The following is a 22,192-nucleotide window of genomic DNA, read 5'->3' as shown; positions in this document are numbered from 1 at the left end:
TGACGAACTGCTGCTGAGTAAATCAATCAGCTAGCTGCTGCAGAGGAGAAGGAGGAATCTTGCACAATCAGGTGCAATGACGGCTTTCCTGTTTTGAGCCCATTCAGCAGCAGTAGTAGACAGTCAGATGGACAGGCATTCATGTGGCAGGACCCTTTGTGTGACATCACAATCTGCCCTCTATGACATCACAAGCTGCTCACTCGGAATCCGGCGGAACCTGACAGCCAGACAGTCACTTGGAACAGACAGGCAGACAGGACAGTCATGTGTAGGTGAGCTGGGTGGGCCAATGTTTTCTTTTATTGGCAGTTACCACCCAAATGATGGTCCGAAGAAGGTAAGTGATACTTTTTCTAAATCCCCCTCTCAATGATCATCAATTGTTGGGCTCGGCAAAAAAAAATGGAAGAGGAAAAAAAATTCCCAAAACAAAAGAGAGGAAAGAGGAAAAAAATTTCCCAAAACAAAAGAGAGAGAAAAGAGAGCGCAAAAAGAAAAGAAAAAAAATATAAGAGATCAAGAAAGAAAAAGCAAAAAAAAAACCAAGCCATTTCAAATGGAGAGGGAGGGGGGTCCAAAAATGCCATTGCTGTGATCCAGTTGATGTTTCCGTGGAAAGATCGTAGGTAAGTCACATAGTGTTTGCCTATTTTTTGGGAGGTCGCAGCGATTGATAAGTCATTTAATTTAGGCAGGCTTCCGGTCTTTTGGCTAGGCCGCATATGCTGATATCAAGTGTAGTGTCACGTAAAAATATTTAACTGCCTCGATTCCAGAAAGTACAATTCAAGGAGTCAAGAAATAGTCACAAAATGATACACTGGAGGCAGGATTTCAAAGTATTTATGCACAAGGGTTAAACCTTGAAGCAGCAAATGCATGCATTTCTAAATACAAAGTTAGTACAAAGGTGCACAAACAATTGATACTCCAAATTAAGTGCCAGGAATGGAAATAGTCTTTTTTTGGATAACAGATTAGGAAGGTGCACCGGTCCTGGAAGTACTGCAATACCAGGTCAATGCGTGGAGTGGACAGAGCAAGCTCTTCTTCCATCTCCCTGTTCTAAAAATCCATTTAATATATGGCCCCCAGATAGGGGGCGTATCAGATATTAAACTGATAAGAACAGATACTACACTTGATCTTAGCCAAAAGGCCGAGAAGCGATAACCCGAATGGGGTCCCAGCAAAGCGCGCGAACCGGAATTCGGCCACCAACACTGGTGCAGAAGAGATCAGCACCACGGACACATCTAACACACACACATCACTTCTATGTCGTTGCAGTCTGAAAGATACCTGGCTGTACGGCAGGTGTGAATAGGACTTGAAGTGCTGGACAGGGACCGGAGGACGAGTAGCCATCCAACTGATTTTGTGATTAGGTCGTCGGCGGGCGGGCAGGGTGCCTCAGCTGGGTAGGAGGCCAAATTTGCATGTGCTCCGCCCCGTCTGTTGACGTCGCGTCAACAGACACACACCCACTAGGCAGACGACCAACAGGCAAGCAGCAGCAGCCAGCTGTCTCCTCGCTCTTTGCTGCTGCATGCCTGTGTCCCTGACGAACTGCTGCTGAGTAAATCAATCAGCTAGCTGCTGCAGAGGAGAAGGAGGAATCTTGCACAATCAGGTGCAATGACGGCTTTCCTGTTTTGAGCCCATTCAGCAGCAGTAGTAGACAGTCAGATGGACAGGCATTCATGTGGCAGGACCCTTTGTGTGACATCACAATCTGCCCTCTATGACATCACAAGCTGCTCACTCGGAATCCGGCGGAACCTGACAGCCAGACAGTCACTTGGAACAGACAGGCAGACAGGACAGTCATGTGTAGGTGAGCTGGGTGGGCCAATGTTTTCTTTTATTGGCAGTTACCACCCAAATGATGGTCCGAAGAAGGTAAGTGATACTTTTTCTAAATCCCCCTCTCAATGATCATCAATTGTTGGGCTCGGCAAAAAAAAATGGAAGAGGAAAAAAAATTCCCAAAACAAAAGAGAGGAAAGAGGAAAAAAATTTCCCAAAACAAAAGAGAGAGAAAAGAGAGCGCAAAAAGAAAAGAAAAAAAATATAAGAGATCAAGAAAGAAAAAGCAAAAAAAAAACCAAGCCATTTCAAATGGAGAGGGAGGGGGGTCCAAAAATGCCATTGCTGTGATCCAGTTGATGTTTCCGTGGAAAGATCGTAGGTAAGTCACATAGTGTTTGCCTATTTTTTGGGAGGTCGCAGCGATTGATAAGTCATTTAATTTAGGCAGGCTTCCGGTCTTTTGGCTAGGCCGCATATGCTGATATCAAGTGTAGTGTCACGTAAAAATATTTAACTGCCTCGATTCCAGAAAGTACAATTCAAGGAGTCAAGAAATAGTCACAAAATGATACACTGGAGGCAGGATTTCAAAGTATTTATGCACAAGGGTTAAACCTTGAAGCAGCAAATGCATGCATTTCTAAATACAAAGTTAGTACAAAGGTGCACAAACAATTGATACTCCAAATTAAGTGCCAGGAATGGAAATAGTCTTTTTTTGGATAACAGATTAGGAAGGTGCACCGGTCCTGGAAGTACTGCAATACCAGGTCAATGCGTGGAGTGGACAGAGCAAGCTCTTCTTCCATCTCCCTGTTCTAAAAATCCATTTAATATATGGCCCCCAGATAGGGGGCGTATCAGATATTAAACTGATAAGAACAGATTTTTGATTGAAAAGGCAAATCTTTATTGTACATAAAGAAAGCAAAAAACAGACGGTAACATTCAGACATATATACTGTGTCGCAGCACAGCCAAAACACAGCACACATGCAAAACTGTATAGTACATTTCATGAAATACAGTATAAGAAATCAAATACCATAAGACATGCTATGCACTATGCATTCTAACCTTAAACAATCATTGACTATGGATAAGACTATGGGTGGAGGGGAGGGGGATGAGGGAGGGGGAGTCACGTTGCCCGAAGCTTTATTGACCAGACAGACACATATAAGGGGAGGGCAATAAATAGACAGGACATCAATAAAACAACAGACATCGTGAAATGGGGGAGTGGGGCCACGTCACAGTTCTTATCACTCAGTTCAATGGGGAAAGGGCCAGAAGAAGGGGGGGGTTAGTCCTCTTCTTCCTCAGGGCTATCCCGGATGGAGTAGTCTCTGAGCAGGCTGTGGATCAGCCTGCGGCAGTCCTGCACGGACATCCTCTCCCTCCTCATAATGAGGCGATTCCTGGCAAACCACACAGCGTCCTTAAAACAGTTTATAAGGCGCCAGGCTTCCTGGGTCGCCCCAACAGTGTGTGTGCCGGGGAACAATCCGTAAGATACTACACTTGATCTTAGCCAAAAGGCCGAGAAGCGATAACCCGAATGGGGTCCCAGCAAAGCGCGCGAACCGGAATTCGGCCACCAACACTGGTGCAGAAGAGATCAGCACCACGGACACATCTAACACACACACATCACTTCTATGTCGTTGCAGTCTGAAAGATACCTGGCTGTACGGCAGGTGTGAATAGGACTTGAAGTGCTGGACAGGGACCGGAGGACGAGTAGCCATCCAACTGATTTTGTGATTAGGTCGTCGGCGGGCGGGCAGGGTGCCTCAGCTGGGTAGGAGGCCAAATTTGCATGTGCTCCGCCCCGTCTGTTGACGTCGCGTCAACAGACACACACCCACTAGGCAGACGACCAACAGGCAAGCAGCAGCAGCCAGCTGTCTCCTCGCTCTTTGCTGCTGCATGCCTGTGTCCCTGACGAACTGCTGCTGAGTAAATCAATCAGCTAGCTGCTGCAGAGGAGAAGGAGGAATCTTGCACAATCAGGTGCAATGACGGCTTTCCTGTTTTGAGCCCATTCAGCAGCAGTAGTAGACAGTCAGATGGACAGGCATTCATGTGGCAGGACCCTTTGTGTGACATCACAATCTGCCCTCTATGACATCACAAGCTGCTCACTCGGAATCCGGCGGAACCTGACAGCCAGACAGTCACTTGGAACAGACAGGCAGACAGGACAGTCATGTGTAGGTGAGCTGGGTGGGCCAATGTTTTCTTTTATTGGCAGTTACCACCCAAATGATGGTCCGAAGAAGGTAAGTGATACTTTTTCTAAATCCCCCTCTCAATGATCATCAATTGTTGGGCTCGGCAAAAAAAAATGGAAGAGGAAAAAAAATTCCCAAAACAAAAGAGAGGAAAGAGGAAAAAAATTTCCCAAAACAAAAGAGAGAGAAAAGAGAGCGCAAAAAGAAAAGAAAAAAAATATAAGAGATCAAGAAAGAAAAAGCAAAAAAAAAACCAAGCCATTTCAAATGGAGAGGGAGGGGGGTCCAAAAATGCCATTGCTGTGATCCAGTTGATGTTTCCGTGGAAAGATCGTAGGTAAGTCACATAGTGTTTGCCTATTTTTTGGGAGGTCGCAGCGATTGATAAGTCATTTAATTTAGGCAGGCTTCCGGTCTTTTGGCTAGGCCGCATATGCTGATATCAAGTGTAGTGTCACGTAAAAATATTTAAATGCCTCGATTCCAGAAAGTACAATTCAAGGAGTCAAGAAATAGTCACAAAATGATACACTGGAGGCAGGATTTCAAAGTATTTATGCACAAGGGTTAAACCTTGAAGCAGCAAATGCATGCATTTCTAAATACAAAGTTAGTACAAAGGTGCACAAACAATTGATACTCCAAATTAAGTGCCAGGAATGGAAATAGTCTTTTTTTGGATAACAGATTAGGAAGGTGCACCGGTCCTGGAAGTACTGCAATACCAGGTCAATGCGTGGAGTGGACAGAGCAAGCTCTTCTTCCATCTCCCTGTTCTAAAAATCCATTTAATATATGGCCCCCAGAAAGGGGGCGTATCAGATATTAAACTGATAAGAACAGATACTACACTTGATCTTAGCCAAAAGGCCGAGAAGCGATAACCCGAATGGGGTCCCAGCAAAGCGCGCGAACCGGAATTCGGCCACCAACACTGGTGCAGAAGAGATCAGCACCACGGACACATCTAACACACACACATCACTTCTATGTCGTTGCAGTCTGAAAGATACCTGGCTGTACGGCAGGTGTGAATAGGACTTGAAGTGCTGGACAGGGACCGGAGGACGAGTAGCCATCCAACTGATTTTGTGATTAGGTCGTCGGCGGGCGGGCAGGGTGCCTCAGCTGGGTAGGAGGCCAAATTTGCATGTGCTCCGCCCCGTCTGTTGACGTCGCGTCAACAGACACACACCCACTAGGCAGACGACCAACAGGCAAGCAGCAGCAGCCAGCTGTCTCCTCGCTCTTTGCTGCTGCATGCCTGTGTCCCTGACGAACTGCTGCTGAGTAAATCAATCAGCTAGCTGCTGCAGAGGAGAAGGAGGAATCTTGCACAATCAGGTGCAATGACGGCTTTCCTGTTTTGAGCCCATTCAGCAGCAGTAGTAGACAGTCAGATGGACAGGCATTCATGTGGCAGGACCCTTTGTGTGACATCACAATCTGCCCTCTATGACATCACAAGCTGCTCACTCGGAATCCGGCGGAACCTGACAGCCAGACAGTCACTTGGAACAGACAGGCAGACAGGACAGTCATGTGTAGGTGAGCTGGGTGGGCCAATGTTTTCTTTTATTGGCAGTTACCACCCAAATGATGGTCCGAAGAAGGTAAGTGATACTTTTTCTAAATCCCCCTCTCAATGATCATCAATTGTTGGGCTCGGCAAAAAAAAATGGAAGAGGAAAAAAAATTCCCAAAACAAAAGAGAGGAAAGAGGAAAAAAATTTCCCAAAACAAAAGAGAGAGAAAAGAGAGCGCAAAAAGAAAAGAAAAAAAATATAAGAGATCAAGAAAGAAAAAGCAAAAAAAAAACCAAGCCATTTCAAATGGAGAGGGAGGGGGGTCCAAAAATGCCATTGCTGTGATCCAGTTGATGTTTCCGTGGAAAGATCGTAGGTAAGTCACATAGTGTTTGCCTATTTTTTGGGAGGTCGCAGCGATTGATAAGTCATTTAATTTAGGCAGGCTTCCGGTCTTTTGGCTAGGCCGCATATGCTGATATCAAGTGTAGTGTCACGTAAAAATATTTAACTGCCTCGATTCCAGAAAGTACAATTCAAGGAGTCAAGAAATAGTCACAAAATGATACACTGGAGGCAGGATTTCAAAGTATTTATGCACAAGGGTTAAACCTTGAAGCAGCAAATGCATGCATTTCTAAATACAAAGTTAGTACAAAGGTGCACAAACAATTGATACTCCAAATTAAGTGCCAGGAATGGAAATAGTCTTTTTTTGGATAACAGATTAGGAAGGTGCACCGGTCCTGGAAGTACTGCAATACCAGGTCAATGCGTGGAGTGGACAGAGCAAGCTCTTCTTCCATCTCCCTGTTCTAAAAATCCATTTAATATATGGCCCCCAGATAGGGGGCGTATCAGATATTAAACTGATAAGAACAGATACTACACTTGATCTTAGCCAAAAGGCCGAGAAGCGATAACCCGAATGGGGTCCCAGCAAAGCGCGCGAACCGGAATTCGGCCACCAACACTGGTGCAGAAGAGATCAGCACCACGGACACATCTAACACACACACATCACTTCTATGTCGTTGCAGTCTGAAAGATACCTGGCTGTACGGCAGGTGTGAATAGGACTTGAAGTGCTGGACAGGGACCGGAGGACGAGTAGCCATCCAACTGATTTTGTGATTAGGTCGTCGGCGGGCGGGCAGGGTGCCTCAGCTGGGTAGGAGGCCAAATTTGCATGTGCTCCGCCCCGTCTGTTGACGTCGCGTCAACAGACACACACCCACTAGGCAGACGACCAACAGGCAAGCAGCAGCAGCCAGCTGTCTCCTCGCTCTTTGCTGCTGCATGCCTGTGTCCCTGACGAACTGCTGCTGAGTAAATCAATCAGCTAGCTGCTGCAGAGGAGAAGGAGGAATCTTGCACAATCAGGTGCAATGACGGCTTTCCTGTTTTGAGCCCATTCAGCAGCAGTAGTAGACAGTCAGATGGACAGGCATTCATGTGGCAGGACCCTTTGTGTGACATCACAATCTGCCCTCTATGACATCACAAGCTGCTCACTCGGAATCCGGCGGAACCTGACAGCCAGACAGTCACTTGGAACAGACAGGCAGACAGGACAGTCATGTGTAGGTGAGCTGGGTGGGCCAATGTTTTCTTTTATTGGAAGTTACCACCCAAATGATGGTCCGAAGAAGGTAAGTGATACTTTTTCTAAATCCCCCTCTCAATGATCATCAATTGTTGGGCTCGGCAAAAAAAAATGGAAGAGGAAAAAAAATTCCCAAAACAAAAGAGAGGAAAGAGGAAAAAAAATTCCCAAAACAAAAGAGAGAGAAAAGAGAGCGCAAAAAGAAAAGAAAAAAAATATAAGAGATCAAGAAAGAAAAAGCAAAAAAAAAACCAAGCCATTTCAAATGGAGAGGGAGGGGGGTCCAAAAATGCCATTGCTGTGATCCAGTTGATGTTTCCGTGGAAAGATCGTAGGTAAGTCACATAGTGTTGGCCTATTTTTTGGGAGGTCGCAGCGATTGATAAGTCATTTAATTTAGGCAGGCTTCCGGTCTTTTGGCTAGGCCGCATATGCTGATATCAAGTGTAGTGTCACGTAAAAATATTTAACTGCCTCGATTCCAGAAAGTACAATTCAAGGAGTCAAGAAATAGTCACAAAATGATACACTGGAGGCAGGATTTCAAAGTATTTATGCACAAGGGTTAAACCTTGAAGCAGCAAATGCATGCATTTCTAAATACAAAGTTAGTACAAAGGTGCACAAACAATTGATACTCCAAATTAAGTGCCAGGAATGGAAATAGTCTTTTTTTGGATAACAGATTAGGAAGGTGCACCGGTCCTGGAAGTACTGCAATACCAGGTCAATGCGTGGAGTGGACAGAGCAAGCTCTTCTTCCATCTCCCTGTTCTAAAAATCCATTTAATATATGGCCCCCAGATAGGGGGCGTATCAGATATTAAACTGATAAGAACAGATACTACACTTGATCTTAGCCAAAAGGCCGAGAAGCGATAACCCGAATGGGGTCCCAGCAAAGCGCGCGAACCGGAATTCGGCCACCAACACTGGTGCAGAAGAGATCAGCACCACGGACACATCTAACACACACACATCACTTCTATGTCGTTGCAGTCTGAAAGATACCTGGCTGTACGGCAGGTGTGAATAGGACTTGAAGTGCTGGACAGGGACCGGAGGACGAGTAGCCATCCAACTGATTTTGTGATTAGGTCGTCGGCGGGCGGGCAGGGTGCCTCAGCTGGGTAGGAGGCCAAATTTGCATGTGCTCCGCCCCGTCTGTTGACGTCGCGTCAACAGACACACACCCACTAGGCAGACGACCAACAGGCAAGCAGCAGCAGCCAGCTGTCTCCTCGCTCTTTGCTGCTGCATGCCTGTGTCCCTGACGAACTGCTGCTGAGTAAATCAATCAGCTAGCTGCTGCAGAGGAGAAGGAGGAATCTTGCACAATCAGGTGCAATGACGGCTTTCCTGTTTTGAGCCCATTCAGCAGCAGTAGTAGACAGTCAGATGGACAGGCATTCATGTGGCAGGACCCTTTGTGTGACATCACAATCTGCCCTCTATGACATCACAAGCTGCTCACTCGGAATCCGGCGGAACCTGACAGCCAGACAGTCACTTGGAACAGACAGGCAGACAGGACAGTCATGTGTAGGTGAGCTGGGTGGGCCAATGTTTTCTTTTATTGGCAGTTACCACCCAAATGATGGTCCGAAGAAGGTAAGTGATACTTTTTCTAAATCCCCCTCTCAATGATCATCAATTGTTGGGCTCGGCAAAAAAAAATGGAAGAGGAAAAAAAATTCCCAAAACAAAAGAGAGGAAAGAGGAAAAAAATTTCCCAAAACAAAAGAGAGAGAAAAGAGAGCGCAAAAAGAAAAGAAAAAAAATATAAGAGATCAAGAAAGAAAAAGCAAAAAAAAAACCAAGCCATTTCAAATGGAGAGGGAGGGGGGTCCAAAAATGCCATTGCTGTGATCCAGTTGATGTTTCCGTGGAAAGATCGTAGGTAAGTCACATAGTGTTGGCCTATTTTTTGGGAGGTCGCAGCGATTGATAAGTCATTTAATTTAGGCAGGCTTCCGGTCTTTTGGCTAGGCCGCATATGCTGATATCAAGTGTAGTGTCACGTAAAAATATTTAACTGCCTCGATTCCAGAAAGTACAATTCAAGGAGTCAAGAAATAGTCACAAAATGATACACTGGAGGCAGGATTTCAAAGTATTTATGCACAAGGGTTAAACCTTGAAGCAGCAAATGCATGCATTTCTAAATACAAAGTTAGTACAAAGGTGCACAAACAATTGATACTCCAAATTAAGTGCCAGGAATGGAAATAGTCTTTTTTTGGATAACAGATTAGGAAGGTGCACCGGTCCTGGAAGTACTGCAATACCAGGTCAATGCGTGGAGTGGACAGAGCAAGCTCTTCTTCCATCTCCCTGTTCTAAAAATCCATTTAATATATGGCCCCCAGATAGGGGGCGTATCAGATATTAAACTGATAAGAACAGATACTACACTTGATCTTAGCCAAAAGGCCGAGAAGCGATAACCCGAATGGGGTCCCAGCAAAGCGCGCGAACCGGAATTCGGCCACCAACACTGGTGCAGAAGAGATCAGCACCACGGACACATCTAACACACACATCACTTCTATGTCGTTGCAGTCTGAAAGATACCTGGCTGTACGGCAGGTGTGAATAGGACTTGAAGTGCTGGACAGGGACCGGAGGACGAGTAGCCATCCAACTGATTTTGTGATTAGGTCGTCGGCGGGCGGGCAGGGTGCCTCAGCTGGGTAGGAGGCCAAATTTGCATGTGCTCCGCCCCGTCTGTTGACGTCGCGTCAACAGACACACACCCACTAGGCAGACGACCAACAGGCAAGCAGCAGCAGCAGCCAGCTGTCTCCTCGCTCTTTGCTGCTGCATGCCTGTGTCCCTGACGAACTGCTGCTGAGTAAATCAATCAGCTAGCTGCTGCAGAGGAGAAGGAGGAATCTTGCACAATCAGGTGCAATGACGGCTTTCCTGTTTTGAGCCCATTCAGCAGCAGTAGTAGACAGTCAGATGGACAGGCATTCATGTGGCAGGACCCTTTGTTTGACATCACAATCTGCCCTCTATGACATCACAAGCTGCTCACTCGGAATCCGGCGGAACCTGACAGCCAGACAGTCACTTGGAACAGACAGGCAGACAGGACAGTCATGTGTAGGTGAGCTGGGTGGGCCAATGTTTTCTTTTATTGGCAGTTACCACCCAAATGATGGTCCGAAGAAGGTAAGTGATACTTTTTCTAAATCCCCCTCTCAATGATCATCAATTGTTGGGCTCGGCAAAAAAAAATGGAAGAGGAAAAAAAATTCCCAAAACAAAAGAGAGGAAAGAGGAAAAAAATTTCCCAAAACAAAAGAGAGAGAAAAGAGAGCGCAAAAAGAAAAGAAAAAAAATATAAGAGATCAAGAAAGAAAAAGCAAAAAAAAAACCAAGCCATTTCAAATGGAGAGGGAGGGGGGTCCAAAAATGCCATTGCTGTGATCCAGTTGATGTTTCCGTGGAAAGATCGTAGGTAAGTCACATAGTGTTTGCCTATTTTTTGGGAGGTCGCAGCGATTGATAAGTCATTTAATTTAGGCAGGCTTCCGGTCTTTTGGCTAGGCCGCATATGCTGATATCAAGTGTAGTGTCACGTAAAAATATTTAACTGCCTCGATTCCAGAAAGTACAATTCAAGGAGTCAAGAAATAGTCACAAAATGATACACTGGAGGCAGGATTTCAAAGTATTTATGCACAAGGGTTAAACCTTGAAGCAGCAAATGCATGCATTTCTAAATACAAAGTTAGTACAAAGGTGCACAAACAATTGATACTCCAAATTAAGTGCCAGGAATGGAAATAGTCTTTTTTTGGATAACAGATTAGGAAGGTGCACCGGTCCTGGAAGTACTGCAATACCAGGTCAATGCGTGGAGTGGACAGAGCAAGCTCTTCTTCCATCTCCCTGTTCTAAAAATCCATTTAATATATGGCCCCCAGATAGGGGGCGTATCAGATATTAAACTGATAAGAACAGATACTACACTTGATCTTAGCCAAAAGGCCGAGAAGCGATAACCCGAATGGGGTCCCAGCAAAGCGCGCGAACCGGAATTCGGCCACCAACACTGGTGCAGAAGAGATCAGCACCACGGACACATCTAACACACACACATCACTTCTATGTCGTTGCAGTCTGAAAGATACCTGGCTGTACGGCAGGTGTGAATAGGACTTGAAGTGCTGGACAGGGACCGGAGGACGAGTAGCCATCCAACTGATTTTGTGATTAGGTCGTCGGCGGGCGGGCAGGGTGCCTCAGCTGGGTAGGAGGCCAAATTTGCATGTGCTCCGCCCCGTCTGTTGACGTCGCGTCAACAGACACACACCCACTAGGCAGACGACCAACAGGCAAGCAGCAGCAGCCAGCTGTCTCCTCGCTCTTTGCTGCTGCATGCCTGTGTCCCTGACGAACTGCTGCTGAGTAAATCAATCAGCTAGCTGCTGCAGAGGAGAAGGAGGAATCTTGCACAATCAGGTGCAATGACGGCTTTCCTGTTTTGAGCCCATTCAGCAGCAGTAGTAGACAGTCAGATGGACAGGCATTCATGTGGCAGGACCCTTTGTGTGACATCACAATCTGCCCTCTATGACATCACAAGCTGCTCACTCGGAATCCGGCGGAACCTGACAGCCAGACAGTCACTTGGAACAGACAGGCAGACAGGACAGTCATGTGTAGGTGAGCTGGGTGGGCCAATGTTTTCTTTTATTGGCAGTTACCACCCAAATGATGGTCCGAAGAAGGTAAGTGATACTTTTTCTAAATCCCCCTCTCAATGATCATCAATTGTTGGGCTCGGCAAAAAAAAATGGAAGAGGAAAAAAAATTCCCAAAACAAAAGAGAGGAAAGAGGAAAAAAATTTCCCAAAATAAAAGAGAGAGAAAAGAGAGCGCAAAAAGAAAAGAAAAAAAATATAAGAGATCAAGAAAGAAAAAGCAAAAAAAAAACCAAGCCATTTCAAATGGAGAGGGAGGGGGGTCCAAAAATGCCATTGCTGTGATCCAGTTGATGTTTCCGTGGAAAGATCGTAGGTAAGTCACATAGTGTTTGCCTATTTTTTGGGAGGTCGCAGCGATTGATAAGTCATTTAATTTAGGCAGGCTTCCGGTCTTTTGGCTAGGCCGCATATGCTGATATCAAGTGTAGTGTCACGTAAAAATATTTAACTGCCTCGATTCCAGAAAGTACAATTCAAGGAGTCAAGAAATAGTCACAAAATGATACACTGGAGGCAGGATTTCAAAGTATTTATGCACAAGGGTTAAACCTTGAAGCAGCAAATGCATGCATTTCTAAATACAAAGTTAGTACAAAGGTGCACAAACAATTGATACTCCAAATTAAGTGCCAGGAATGGAAATAGTCTTTTTTTGGATAACAGATTAGGAAGGTGCACCGGTCCTGGAAGTACTGCAATACCAGGTCAATGCGTGGAGTGGACAGAGCAAGCTCTTCTTCCATCTCCCTGTTCTAAAAATCCATTTAATATATGGCCCCCAGATAGGGGGCGTATCAGATATTAAACTGATAAGAACAGATACTACACTTGATCTTAGCCAAAAGGCCGAGAAGCGATAACCCGAATGGGGTCCCAGCAAAGCGCGCGAACCGGAATTCGGCCACCAACACTGGTGCAGAAGAGATCAGCACCACGGACACATCTAACACACACACATCACTTCTATGTCGTTGCAGTCTGAAAGATACCTGGCTGTACGGCAGGTGTGAATAGGACTTGAAGTGCTGGACATGGACCGGAGGACGAGTAGCCATCCAACTGATTTTGTGATTAGGTCGTCGGCGGGCGGGCAGGGTGCCTCAGCTGGGTAGGAGGCCAAATTTGCATGTGCTCCGCCCCGTCTGTTGACGTCGCGTCAACAGACACACACCCACTAGGCAGACGACCAACAGGCAAGCAGCAGCAGCCAGCTGTCTCCTCGCTCTTTGCTGCTGCATGCCTGTGTCCCTGACGAACTGCTGCTGAGTAAATCAATCAGCTAGCTGCTGCAGAGGAGAAGGAGGAATCTTGCACAATCAGGTGCAATGACGGCTTTCCTGTTTTGAGCCCATTCAGCAGCAGTAGTAGACAGTCAGATGGACAGGCATTCATGTGGCAGGACCCTTTGTGTGACATCACAATCTGCCCTCTATGACATCACAAGCTGCTCACTCGGAATCCGGCGGAACCTGACAGCCAGACAGTCACTTGGAACAGACAGGCAGACAGGACAGTCATGTGTAGGTGAGCTGGGTGGGCCAATGTTTTCTTTTATTGGCAGTTACCACCCAAATGATGGTCCGAAGAAGGTAAGTGATACTTTTTCTAAATCCCCCTCTCAATGATCATCAATTGTTGGGCTCGGCAAAAAAAAATGGAAGAGGAAAAAAAATTCCCAAAACAAAAGAGAGGAAAGAGGAAAAAAATTTCCCAAAACAAAAGAGAGAGAAAAGAGAGCGCAAAAAGAAAAGAAAAAAAATATAAGAGATCAAGAAAGAAAAAGCAAAAAAAAAACCAAGCCATTTCAAATGGAGAGGGAGGGGGGTCCAAAAATGCCATTGCTGTGATCCAGTTGATGTTTCCGTGGAAAGATCGTAGGTAAGTCACATAGTGTTTGCCTATTTTTTGGGAGGTCGCAGCGATTGATAAGTCATTTAATTTAGGCAGGCTTCCGGTCTTTTGGCTAGGCCGCATATGCTGATATCAAGTGTAGTGTCACGTAAAAATATTTAACTGCCTCGATTCCAGAAAGTACAATTCAAGGAGTCAAGAAATAGTCACAAAATGATACACTGGAGGCAGGATTTCAAAGTATTTATGCACAAGGGTTAAACCTTGAAGCAGCAAATGCATGCATTTCTAAATACAAAGTTAGTACAAAGGTGCACAAACAATTGATACTCCAAATTAAGTGCCAGGAATGGAAATAGTCTTTTTTTGGATAACAGATTAGGAAGGTGCACCGGTCCTGGAAGTACTGCAATACCAGGTCAATGCGTGGAGTGGACAGAGCAAGCTCTTCTTCCATCTCCCTGTTCTAAAAATCCATTTAATATATGGCCCCCAGATAGGGGGCGTATCAGATATTAAACTGATAAGAACAGATACTACACTTGATCTTAGCCAAAAGGCCGAGAAGCGATAACCCGAATGGGGTCCCAGCAAAGCGCGCGAACCGGAATTCGGCCACCAACACTGGTGCAGAAGAGATCAGCACCACGGACACATCTAACACACACACATCACTTCTATGTCGTTGCAGTCTGAAAGATACCTGGCTGTACGGCAGGTGTGAATAGGACTTGAAGTGCTGGACAGGGACCGGAGGACGAGTAGCCATCCAACTGATTTTGTGATTAGGTCGTCGGCGGGCGGGCAGGGTGCCTCAGCTGGGTAGGAGGCCAAATTTGCATGTGCTCCGCCCCGTCTGTTGACGTCGCGTCAACAGACACACACCCACTAGGCAGACGACCAACAGGCAAGCAGCAGCAGCCAGCTGTCTCCTCGCTCTTTGCTGCTGCATGCCTGTGTCCCTGACGAACTGCTGCTGAGTAAATCAATCAGCTAGCTGCTGCAGAGGAGAAGGAGGAATCTTGCACAATCAGGTGCAATGACGGCTTTCCTGTTTTGAGCCCATTCAGCAGCAGTAGTAGACAGTCAGATGGACAGGCATTCATGTGGCAGGACCCTTTGTGTGACATCACAATCTGCCCTCTATGACATCACAAGCTGCTCACTCGGAATCCGGCGGAACCTGACAGCCAGACAGTCACTTGGAACAGACAGGCAGACAGGACAGTCATGTGTAGGTGAGCTGGGTGGGCCAATGTTTTCTTTTATTGGCAGTTACCACCCAAATGATGGTCCGAAGAAGGTAAGTGATACTTTTTCTAAATCCCCCTCTCAATGATCATCAATTGTTGGGCTCGGCAAAAAAAAATGGAAGAGGAAAAAAAATTCCCAAAACAAAAGAGGAAAGAGGAAAAAAATTTCCCAAAACAAAAGAGAGAGAAAAGAGAGCGCAAAAAGAAAAGAAAAAAAATATAAGAGATCAAGAAAGAAAAAGCAAAAAAAAAACCAAGCCATTTCAAATGGAGAGGGAGGGGGGTCCAAAAATGCCATTGCTGTGATCCAGTTGATGTTTCCGTGGAAAGATCGTAGGTAAGTCACATAGTGTTTGCCTATTTTTTGGGAGGTCGCAGCGATTGATAAGTCATTTAATTTAGGCAGGCTTCCGGTCTTTTGGCTAGGCCGCATATGCTGATATCAAGTGTAGTGTCACGTAAAAATATTTAACTGCCTCGATTCCAGAAAGTACAATTCAAGGAGTCAAGAAATAGTCACAAAATGATACACTGGAGGCAGGATTTCAAAGTATTTATGCACAAGGGTTAAACCTTGAAGCAGCAAATGCATGCATTTCTAAATACAAAGTTAGTACAAAGGTGCACAAACAATTGATACTCCAAATTAAGTGCCAGGAATGGAAATAGTCTTTTTTTGGATAACAGATTAGGAAGGTGCACCGGTCCTGGAAGTACTGCAATACCAGGTCAATGCGTGGAGTGGACAGAGCAAGCTCTTCTTCCATCTCCCTGTTCTAAAAATCCATTTAATATATGGCCCCCAGATAGGGGGCGTATCAGATATTAAACTGATAAGAACAGATACTACACTTGATCTTAGCCAAAAGGCCGAGAAGCGATAACCCGAATGGGGTCCCAGCAAAGCGCGCGAACCGGAATTCGGCCACCAACACTGGTGCAGAAGAGATCAGCACCACGGACACATCTAACACACACACATCACTTCTATGTCGTTGCAGTCTGAAAGATACCTGGCTGTACGGCAGGTGTGAATAGGACTTGAAGTGCTGGACAGGGACCGGAGGACGAGTAGCCATCCAACTGATTTTGTGATTAGGTCGTCGGCGGGCGGGCAGGGTGCCTCAGCTGGGTAGGAGGCCAAATTTGCATGTGCTCCGCCCCGTCTGTTGACGTCGCGTCAACAGACACACACCCACTAGGCAGACGACCAACAGGCAAGCAGCAGCAGCCAGCTGTCTCCTCGCTCTTTGCTGCTGCATGCCTGTGTCCCTGACGAACTGCTGCTGAGTAAATCAATCAGCTAGCTGCTGCAGAGGAGAAGGAGGAATCTTGCACAATCAGGTGCAATGACGGCTTTCCTGTTTTGAGCCCATTCAGCAGCAGTAGTAGACAGTCAGATGGACAGGCATTCATGTGGCAGGACCCTTTGTGTGACATCACAATCTGCCCTCTATGACATCACAAGCTGCTCACTCGGAATCCGGCGGAACCTGACAGCCAGACAGTCACTTGGAACAGACAGGCAGACAGGACAGTCATGTGTAGGTGAGCTGGGTGGGCCAATGTTTTCTTTTATTGGCAGTTACCACCCAAATGATGGTCCGAAGAAGGTAAGTGATACTTTTTCTAAATCCCCCTCTCAATGATCATCAATTGTTGGGCTCGGCAAAAAAAAATGGAAGAGGAAAAAAAATTCCCAAAACAAAAGAGAGGAAAGAGGAAAAAAATTTCCCAAAATAAAAGAGAGAGAAAAGAGAGCGCAAAAAGAAAAGAAAAAAAATATAAGAGATCAAGAAAGAAAAAGCAAAAAAAAAACCAAGCCATTTCAAATGGAGAGGGAGGGGGGTCCAAAAATGCCATTGCTGTGATCCAGTTGATGTTTCCGTGGAAAGATCGTAGGTAAGTCACATAGTGTTTGCCTATTTTTTGGGAGGTCGCAGCGATTGATAAGTCATTTAATTTAGGCAGGCTTCCGGTCTTTTGGCTAGGCCGCATATGCTGATATCAAGTGTAGTGTCACGTAAAAATATTTAACTGCCTCGATTCCAGAAAGTACAATTCAAGGAGTCAAGAAATAGTCACAAAATGATACACTGGAGGCAGGATTTCAAAGTATTTATGCACAAGGGTTAAACCTTGAAGCAGCAAATGCATGCATTTCTAAATACAAAGTTAGTACAAAGGTGCACAAACAATTGATACTCCAAATTAAGTGCCAGGAATGGAAATAGTCTTTTTTTGGATAACAGATTAGGAAGGTGCACCGGTCCTGGAAGTACTGCAATACCAGGTCAATGCGTGGAGTGGACAGAGCAAGCTCTTCTTCCATCTCCCTGTTCTAAAAATCCATTTAATATATGGCCCCCAGATAGGGGGCGTATCAGATATTAAACTGATAAGAACAGATACTACACTTGATCTTAGCCAAAAGGCCGAGAAGCGATAACCCGAATGGGGTCCCAGCAAAGCGCGCGAACCGGAATTCGGCCACCAACACTGGTGCAGAAGAGATCAGCACCACGGACACATCTAACACACACACATCACTTCTATGTCGTTGCAGTCTGAAAGATACCTGGCTGTACGGCAGGTGTGAATAGGACTTGAAGTGCTGGACAGGGACCGGAGGACGAGTAGCCATCCAACTGATTTTGTGATTAGGTCGTCGGCGGGCGGGCAGGGTGCCTCAGCTGGGTAGGAGGCCAAATTTGCATGTGCTCCGCCCCGTCTGTTGACGTCGCGTCAACAGACACACACCCACTAGGCAGACGACCAACAGGCAAGCAGCAGCAGCCAGCTGTCTCCTCGCTCTTTGCTGCTGCATGCCTGTGTCCCTGACGAACTGCTGCTGAGTAAATCAATCAGCTAGCTGCTGCAGAGGAGAAGGAGGAATCTTGCACAATCAGGTGCAATGACGGCTTTCCTGTTTTGAGCCCATTCAGCAGCAGTAGTAGACAGTCAGATGGACAGGCATTCATGTGGCAGGACCCTTTGTGTGACATCACAATCTGCCCTCTATGACATCACAAGCTGCTCACTCGGAATCCGGCGGAACCTGACAGCCAGACAGTCACTTGGAACAGACAGGCAGACAGGACAGTCATGTGTAGGTGAGCTGGGTGGGCCAATGTTTTCTTTTATTGGCAGTTACCACCCAAATGATGGTCCGAAGAAGGTAAGTGATACTTTTTCTAAATCCCCCTCTCAATGATCATCAATTGTTGGGCTCGGCAAAAAAAAATGGAAGAGGAAAAAAAATTCCCAAAACAAAAGAGAGGAAAGAGGAAAAAAATTTCCCAAAACAAAAGAGAGAGAAAAGAGAGCGCAAAAAGAAAAGAAAAAAAATATAAGAGATCAAGAAAGAAAAAGCAAAAAAAAAACCAAGCCATTTCAAATGGAGAGGGAGGGGGGTCCAAAAATGCCATTGCTGTGATCCAGTTGATGTTTCCGTGGAAAGATCGTAGGTAAGTCACATAGTGTTTGCCTATTTTTTGGGAGGTCGCAGCGATTGATAAGTCATTTAATTTAGGCAGGCTTCCGGTCTTTTGGCTAGGCCGCATATGCTGATATCAAGTGTAGTGTCACGTAAAAATATTTAACTGCCTCGATTCCAGAAAGTACAATTCAAGGAGTCAAGAAATAGTCACAAAATGATACACTGGAGGCAGGATTTCAAAGTATTTATGCACAAGGGTTAAACCTTGAAGCAGCAAATGCATGCATTTCTAAATACAAAGTTAGTACAAAGGTGCACAAACAATTGATACTCCAAATTAAGTGCCAGGAATGGAAATAGTCTTTTTTTGGATAACAGATTAGGAAGGTGCACCGGTCCTGGAAGTACTGCAATACCAGGTCAATGCGTGGAGTGGACAGAGCAAGCTCTTCTTCCATCTCCCTGTTCTAAAAATCCATTTAATATATGGCCCCCAGATAGGGGGCGTATCAGATATTAAACTGATAAGAACAGATACTACACTTGATCTTAGCCAAAAGGCCGAGAAGCGATAACCCGAATGGGGTCCCAGCAAAGCGCGCGAACCGGAATTCGGCCACCAACACTGGTGCAGAAGAGATCAGCACCACGGACACATCTAACACACACACATCACTTCTATGTCGTTGCAGTCTGAAAGATACCTGGCTGTACGGCAGGTGTGAATAGGACTTGAAGTGCTGGACAGGGACCGGAGGACGAGTAGCCATCCAACTGATTTTGTGATTAGGTCGTCGGCGGGCGGGCAGGGTGCCTCAGCTGGGTAGGAGGCCAAATTTGCATGTGCTCCGCCCCGTCTGTTGACGTCGCGTCAACAGACACACACCCACTAGGCAGACGACCAACAGGCAAGCAGCAGCAGCCAGCTGTCTCCTCGCTCTTTGCTGCTGCATGCCTGTGTCCCTGACGAACTGCTGCTGAGTAAATCAATCAGCTAGCTGCTGCAGAGGAGAAGGAGGAATCTTGCACAATCAGGTGCAATGACGGCTTTCCTGTTTTGAGCCCATTCAGCAGCAGTAGTAGACAGTCAGATGGACAGGCATTCATGTGGCAGGACCCTTTGTGTGACATCACAATCTGCCCTCTATGACATCACAAGCTGCTCACTCGGAATCCGGCGGAACCTGACAGCCAGACAGTCACTTGGAACAGACAGGCAGACAGGACAGTCATGTGTAGGTGAGCTGGGTGGGCCAATGTTTTCTTTTATTGGCAGTTACCACCCAAATGATGGTCCGAAGAAGGTAAGTGATACTTTTTCTAAATCCCCCTCTCAATGATCATCAATTGTTGGGCTCGGCAAAAAAAAATGGAAGAGGAAAAAAAATTCCCAAAACAAAAGAGAGGAAAGAGGAAAAAAATTTCCCAAAATAAAAGAGAGAGAAAAGAGAGCGCAAAAAGAAAAGAAAAAAAATATAAGAGATCAAGAAAGAAAAAGCAAAAAAAAAACCAAGCCATTTCAAATGGAGAGGGAGGGGGGTCCAAAAATGCCATTGCTGTGATCCAGTTGATGTTTCCGTGGAAAGATCGTAGGTAAGTCACATAGTGTTTGCCTATTTTTTGGGAGGTCGCAGCGATTGATAAGTCATTTAATTTAGGCAGGCTTCCGGTCTTTTGGCTAGGCCGCATATGCTGATATCAAGTGTAGTGTCACGTAAAAATATTTAACTGCCTCGATTCCAGAAAGTACAATTCAAGGAGTCAAGAAATAGTCACAAAATGATACACTGGAGGCAGGATTTCAAAGTATTTATGCACAAGGGTTAAACCTTGAAGCAGCAAATGCATGCATTTCTAAATACAAAGTTAGTACAAAGGTGCACAAACAATTGATACTCCAAATTAAGTGCCAGGAATGGAAATAGTCTTTTTTTGGATAACAGATTAGGAAGGTGCACCGGTCCTGGAAGTACTGCAATACCAGGTCAATGCGTGGAGTGGACAGAGCAAGCTCTTCTTCCATCTCCCTGTTCTAAAAATCCATTTAATATATGGCCCCCAGATAGGGGGCGTATCAGATATTAAACTGATAAGAACAGATACTACACTTGATCTTAGCCAAAAGGCCGAGAAGCGATAACCCGAATGGGGTCCCAGCAAAGCGCGCGAACCGGAATTCGGCCACCAACACTGGTGCAGAAGAGATCAGCACCACGGACACATCTAACACACACACATCACTTCTATGTCGTTGCAGTCTGAAAGATACCTGGCTGTACGGCAGGTGTGAATAGGACTTGAAGTGCTGGACAGGGACCGGAGGACGAGTAGCCATCCAACTGATTTTGTGATTAGGTCGTCGGCGGGCGGGCAGGGTGCCTCAGCTGGGTAGGAGGCCAAATTTGCATGTGCTCCGCCCCGTCTGTTGACGTCGCGTCAACAGACACACACCCACTAGGCAGACGACCAACAGGCAAGCAGCAGCAGCCAGCTGTCTCCTCGCTCTTTGCTGCTGCATGCCTGTGTCCCTGACGAACTGCTGCTGAGTAAATCAATCAGCTAGCTGCTGCAGAGGAGAAGGAGGAATCTTGCACAATCAGGTGCAATGACGGCTTTCCTGTTTTGAGCCCATTCAGCAGCAGTAGTAGACAGTCAGATGGACAGGCATTCATGTGGCAGGACCCTTTGTGTGACATCACAATCTGCCCTCTATGACATCACAAGCTGCTCACTCGGAATCCGGCGGAACCTGACAGCCAGACAGTCACTTGGAACAGACAGGCAGACAGGACAGTCATGTGTAGGTGAGCTGGGTGGGCCAATGTTTTCTTTTATTGGCAGTTACCACCCAAATGATGGTCCGAAGAAGGTAAGTGATACTTTTTCTAAATCCCCCTCTCAATGATCATCAATTGTTGGGCTCGGCAAAAAAAAATGGAAGAGGAAAAAAAATTCCCAAAACAAAAGAGAGGAAAGAGGAAAAAAAGTTCCCAAAACAAAAGAGAGAGAAAAGAGAGCGCAAAAAGAAAAGAAAAAAAATATAAGAGATCAAGAAAGAAAAAGCAAAAAAAAAACCAAGCCATTTCAAATGGAGAGGGAGGGGGGTCCAAAAATGCCATTGCTGTGATCCAGTTGATGTTTCCGTGGAAAGATCGTAGGTAAGTCACATAGTGTTTGCCTATTTTTTGGGAGGTCGCAGCGATTGATAAGTCATTTAATTTAGGCAGGCTTCCGGTCTTTTGGCTAGGCCGCATATGCTGATATCAAGTGTAGTGTCACGTAAAAATATTTAACTGCCTCGATTCCAGAAAGTACAATTCAAGGAGTCAAGAAATAGTCACAAAATGATACACTGGAGGCAGGATTTCAAAGTATTTATGCACAAGGGTTAAACCTTGAAGCAGCAAATGCATGCATTTCTAAATACAAAGTTAGTACAAAGGTGCACAAACAATTGATACTCCAAATTAAGTGCCAGGAATGGAAATAGTCTTTTTTTGGATAACAGATTAGGAAGGTGCACCGGTCCTGGAAGTACTGCAATACCAGGTCAATGCGTGGAGTGGACAGAGCAAGCTCTTCTTCCATCTCCCTGTTCTAAAAATCCATTTAATATATGGCCCCCAGATAGGGGGCGTATCAGATATTAAACTGATAAGAACAGATACTACACTTGATCTTAGCCAAAAGGCCGAGAAGCGATAACCCGAATGGGGTCCCAGCAAAGCGCGCGAACCGGAATTCGGC

At 45.8% G+C, this 22,192-nt stretch overlaps 13 non-coding genes and 2 pseudogenes across 13 annotated transcripts; all 15 read right to left on the bottom strand.

Annotated features, from left to right (window-relative positions):
* Positions 1-983: 983 nt before the first annotated feature.
* LOC146012006 (U2 spliceosomal RNA) lies at positions 984-1,174 on the bottom strand. Its single transcript, XR_014445182.1, has one exon. It is a non-coding gene; the product is annotated as a U2 spliceosomal RNA (small nuclear RNA).
* Positions 1,175-2,548: 1,374 nt separating this feature from the next.
* Positions 2,549-2,726, bottom strand: LOC146012616 (U2 spliceosomal RNA; annotated as a pseudogene).
* A 575-nt stretch (positions 2,727-3,301) lies between these two features.
* Positions 3,302-3,369, bottom strand: LOC146012792 (U2 spliceosomal RNA; annotated as a pseudogene).
* Positions 3,370-4,743: 1,374 nt separating this feature from the next.
* LOC146012557 (U2 spliceosomal RNA) lies at positions 4,744-4,934 on the bottom strand. Its single transcript, XR_014445717.1, has one exon. It is a non-coding gene; the product is annotated as a U2 spliceosomal RNA (small nuclear RNA).
* Positions 4,935-6,308: 1,374 nt separating this feature from the next.
* LOC146012005 (U2 spliceosomal RNA) lies at positions 6,309-6,499 on the bottom strand. The gene has a single exon (XR_014445181.1). It is a non-coding gene; the product is annotated as a U2 spliceosomal RNA (small nuclear RNA).
* A 1,374-nt stretch (positions 6,500-7,873) lies between these two features.
* LOC146012004 (U2 spliceosomal RNA) lies at positions 7,874-8,064 on the bottom strand. Its single transcript, XR_014445180.1, has one exon. It is a non-coding gene; the product is annotated as a U2 spliceosomal RNA (small nuclear RNA).
* A 1,374-nt stretch (positions 8,065-9,438) lies between these two features.
* Positions 9,439-9,629, bottom strand: LOC146012003 (U2 spliceosomal RNA). The gene has a single exon (XR_014445179.1). It is a non-coding gene; the product is annotated as a U2 spliceosomal RNA (small nuclear RNA).
* Positions 9,630-11,004: 1,375 nt separating this feature from the next.
* LOC146012002 (U2 spliceosomal RNA) lies at positions 11,005-11,195 on the bottom strand. Its single transcript, XR_014445178.1, has one exon. It is a non-coding gene; the product is annotated as a U2 spliceosomal RNA (small nuclear RNA).
* Positions 11,196-12,569: 1,374 nt separating this feature from the next.
* On the bottom strand, positions 12,570-12,760 carry LOC146012000 (U2 spliceosomal RNA). Its single transcript, XR_014445177.1, has one exon. It is a non-coding gene; the product is annotated as a U2 spliceosomal RNA (small nuclear RNA).
* A 1,374-nt stretch (positions 12,761-14,134) lies between these two features.
* On the bottom strand, positions 14,135-14,325 carry LOC146011999 (U2 spliceosomal RNA). The gene has a single exon (XR_014445176.1). It is a non-coding gene; the product is annotated as a U2 spliceosomal RNA (small nuclear RNA).
* A 1,372-nt stretch (positions 14,326-15,697) lies between these two features.
* LOC146011998 (U2 spliceosomal RNA) lies at positions 15,698-15,888 on the bottom strand. The gene has a single exon (XR_014445175.1). It is a non-coding gene; the product is annotated as a U2 spliceosomal RNA (small nuclear RNA).
* Positions 15,889-17,262: 1,374 nt separating this feature from the next.
* Positions 17,263-17,453, bottom strand: LOC146011996 (U2 spliceosomal RNA). Its single transcript, XR_014445173.1, has one exon. It is a non-coding gene; the product is annotated as a U2 spliceosomal RNA (small nuclear RNA).
* A 1,374-nt stretch (positions 17,454-18,827) lies between these two features.
* LOC146011995 (U2 spliceosomal RNA) lies at positions 18,828-19,018 on the bottom strand. Its single transcript, XR_014445172.1, has one exon. It is a non-coding gene; the product is annotated as a U2 spliceosomal RNA (small nuclear RNA).
* Positions 19,019-20,392: 1,374 nt separating this feature from the next.
* On the bottom strand, positions 20,393-20,583 carry LOC146011994 (U2 spliceosomal RNA). The gene has a single exon (XR_014445171.1). It is a non-coding gene; the product is annotated as a U2 spliceosomal RNA (small nuclear RNA).
* A 1,374-nt stretch (positions 20,584-21,957) lies between these two features.
* LOC146011993 (U2 spliceosomal RNA) lies at positions 21,958-22,148 on the bottom strand. Its single transcript, XR_014445170.1, has one exon. It is a non-coding gene; the product is annotated as a U2 spliceosomal RNA (small nuclear RNA).
* Positions 22,149-22,192: the final 44 nt, after the last annotated feature.

The sequence above is a fragment of the Crinia signifera genome, chromosome 6 (assembly GCF_055691185.1).
Source record: "Crinia signifera chromosome 6, ASM5569118v1, whole genome shotgun sequence".
NCBI classification, from domain to species: Eukaryota; Metazoa; Chordata; class Amphibia; order Anura; family Myobatrachidae; genus Crinia; species Crinia signifera.
This window is presented reverse-complemented; position numbering and strand designations above follow the sequence as displayed.